The following is a 3,635-nucleotide window of genomic DNA, read 5'->3' as shown; positions in this document are numbered from 1 at the left end:
TACCACTTTCCCCCTCCTATAAGAAAGAACTATAGTTATTTACAATGAATTTTGATGCTTGTAATATATAGTTTGTGGCATAATCAAGTACTTGTCATTTTACGTACGTAAAAAGTTGTAGCGCGGCATGCTGCTGGTGGTCATGTCGTATAGTGCATGAAAATACACAAAACCAATTAAAGCAAATAAAAGAAAAGAAAGATTATCCTATGTACCAATACATAGTTGGATTAGTCCGAATTTAAAATTCTATCACAATTCATTTGATTTATTGAAATTGAGGTCAATTTTTCATACTCATTACTAATATTTTTCTTGTAACATGTAGAAATAGTACGAGCCAAATTAAAGCGATTGAATTCAGAATTTACCCTTTACGGCGTTACCTCTATGTTATATGTTAGTACTAGTATAGACGTAAGACAACATAAATATTTGATGTACAGCATATGATAGGGGTATATCAGAATTCAATAATTTTAGTTGTGAGCTCGAGTTTGTGTGGGAAATATAAAAAATTCATGAACTCCAAATCTTTGATTTGTGAACGTGTTCCCTCCATGTCACCACCTCATCTCTCTCTAGCTTCAAGAAATTAAAGTAGGAGAATCACTTCACTCCAACCTATAAAGAAAAACCAATCGCCCATAGCCCATGTGGTAAATCTAATACTCTCTACTTTTGCCTAATTCCTTCAAATTTCTCACTTTCTATGTCTTCTTGTAAAATAAAGTAAAAATAAATCCATAGTAAAAACTCTATACTTTTGTGTTTTCTTTTTCTTTTTCTTCTTCTTCTTACCCTAATAGAAATTTTAAATATATACATATGGATAGTAGTAGTGATAGAATTAGGATGTACAAGAGGTTATGGGGCTCAATTGTATTGTTAGGAGTTGTTTGGTTATTGTTGGTTAGTGTCTTGGAAAATAGAGGAACAAAGATGTTGAAGAAGCAAAGGCCAAATATTATTCATTCAAAGATGAAACTCAACTTCATGAGTATTAAAAGAAGAGTTCCTAATGGCCCTGACCCTATCCATAACAGGTATAACAATGTTTTAATTATATATGCCTTTAATTTAATTTAATTTAATTTAATTTATTTTTTTTGTTGTTGTAATTTTTCACTTCTAGAAACACGTGTATCCAATGAAATAGGTCAAAAATATTCCCATCGAAAATTATTATTATTGAACTTTCATCATGCTACTGTTGTCATTCTCACGTGGGCGTCTGTGGAAAATCAGCTTATTCTAGTAGTGATCATTTTTGTTACGTTCCTCCCGATTATTCTCTATTCCATAATTTAATGTTTTGGCTTATTCATTGAGAAAAAATTTTAATTCTATCAATTATAAATTATATTTAACTAAATTATTCTTATCATTTTCTTAAATGACTATATTCATGAAGGTAATTATGTCAACAAAATACTCTTTAACACCTAATGATTGTCTCAACAAATTAAAATGGACGTGAGCCAATTTAATTAAACAATTTTATATTTCAAGGTATAACTTTTCTCTCTTATTCCTTTGTACTAGCTTTGATTCTTTCTTCTTCTTTTCCTTCTCCTAGTTACATGTATTCCTTGAATTTATTTTTTTATATTAAATATTCAAATATTAAAAGAAAAGAAAAGGTCCACTTTCTATGTGCATTATTTTAATGGTGATAACTATTTCATTTAAAAATTTAAATAATTAAAAAAATCAAATAATATTATATTTTTATCTACTACATTTTATTTTCAAGATGTACTTTTATATGAGAGCCTGATTTTTTCTTAATGGATTAAGCACACAATGATTTTTTTAAAAATGATATTGTACTGGTTGTAGTGAGACTTTGTACGCAAACTCTCTTTTAATTGTGTGTTCATTTCATTTAAAATTTTCAAATCAAATAGTATATATTTTAATTAACTTAATTATATATTTCTAACATGTATGTCGTTTTTCACCAATTCCAAAATTCTTTTCTCATAGATCAAGCACATGTAAAAATACGTAATTATATATTTAACCATATTTATATATATATATATATATATATATATATATTAATTATAGTCATTATATATGTTTTCTCTAGAATAAAATTAATTACTTCATTCACTGTAGTCTAATTAAACTTATTTTTATGTTTCTCTATAACAGAAGAGCGGGAAATTCTCATCAACCACATGGTCAGGTTTCAAAAGGAGAATTTGGCAAGCCATGAATAAATAAATAAATAAATTAAATTTCCTATCTTGTATATGTAATTTATTGAAAATGGGATTGTCAATATATATTGTGAGAGATGAAATTTCAGTTAAACCCCAGCTTAATTTAATTTGTTAGTTATTTTTACTGCAAAAGTTGTTTAGAATCTTTGGAGGTGGAATGGAAAGATATTAATAATGAATTTGTCTAACACAAGGAAATTCTTATAAAAAAAAAGAAGAGATCAGTCATTATATTGGGTAGAGAATCCCAAATAAATTTCTCCCCCACCCCCACCCCCCCAAAAAAAACCAAGGGACAAAAATATTATATGGTGTTAGTATATGATTACGAATAAATTCAGAATTTGAAATTTATGTCTTATTTCTTTTTATATATGTCATATCATATATTGTAGATTTATGTATAGGTTTCGATCAAAATTACTTTGCTGTTAATATGTATCTAATGTTTTGGTGGGACAGATGGACAGACATAACTTTTGCATAGTGTGGAGGAAATTAAAAAGAAGAACAAACTATAAGCTTTTTTATGCATTGATTTATGTCCTAGTAAACATGAATTAATATAATTTTAGTGAACTTATTTAATTACAAATAAGCTTACACAAAACATAGTACTTTGAAATTTATAATTTAATCTGTCATAGTAATTACATTTAATGTCTAATTTTTTTTTAAAATTTAGAATCTTAAATTTGTTATAACATTATATTTGTGTGTGACTACAATAAGTTGTCATTAAGTGTAAAATAGATAGTTTAAGTTAAATTATTTTTAAATTTAGAAGAGAAAAAGGATAATTTTTCAGGGAGTATAGTAGAAGCTTTGGCTTGTGAAATAAAGGTAGTTTTATTCTCTAATTATTGGTTGTTTTGTTTATGAAATGGCATGTGTTCTGAAACAAAAGCAAATCCACCATTAAAAAGTGTTAAAAATGCAAAGGGAAAAGGTAGGGATTGCCTCTATGTGTTAGTCCTTTTCATAAGATTCTTGGTTTTGGTGACAACTTTTTTGGCCTTTTGTCCATTCAAACTTTGTTCTAAAATCAAGAAGAGTGATTCTCTATTTTCTAGCATGGAAATCCAAATCTTGAAAGAACTAAGTTTGGTGCAAAAATACTTGTAATTATAATTTAGAATAACATGCTATAATCAGTTAAATTATACTGATAGTATAAAAAATTGAGATGAACTCTAATTCATTTGATGTTGGCAAGAAGCAATTTCTTTAGTATCTAAGATATATATCAACATTATAAATATTTAAAATTTGGTGAATGAAATAGCAAGTTACTTAACTTTGCACTGAATTGTCAATTAATGCTTATCATATTTTATAGTAATTTATTATAAGAAGTAAATTTCTTTTTTACATCTCTAATACATAGAACTTAAACTCATATAC

At 26.9% G+C, this 3,635-nt stretch overlaps 1 long non-coding RNA gene across 1 annotated transcript; it reads left to right on the top strand.

Annotated features, from left to right (window-relative positions):
* Positions 1 to 783: 783 nt before the first annotated feature.
* Positions 784 to 2,322, top strand: LOC125834262 (uncharacterized). Its single transcript, XR_007443344.1, has 2 exons — positions 784 to 1,046; positions 2,161 to 2,322. It is a non-coding gene; the product is annotated as an uncharacterized LOC125834262 (long non-coding RNA).
* Positions 2,323 to 3,635: the final 1,313 nt, after the last annotated feature.

The sequence above is a fragment of the Solanum verrucosum genome, unplaced genomic scaffold (genome assembly GCF_900185275.1).
Source record: "Solanum verrucosum unplaced genomic scaffold, falcon-dt-bn FXZP01000026.1, whole genome shotgun sequence".
Taxonomy (NCBI): Eukaryota; Viridiplantae; Streptophyta; class Magnoliopsida; order Solanales; family Solanaceae; genus Solanum; species Solanum verrucosum.
The sequence above is the reverse complement of the archived record's forward strand: the minus strand, read 5'-3'. Positions and strand labels throughout refer to the sequence as shown.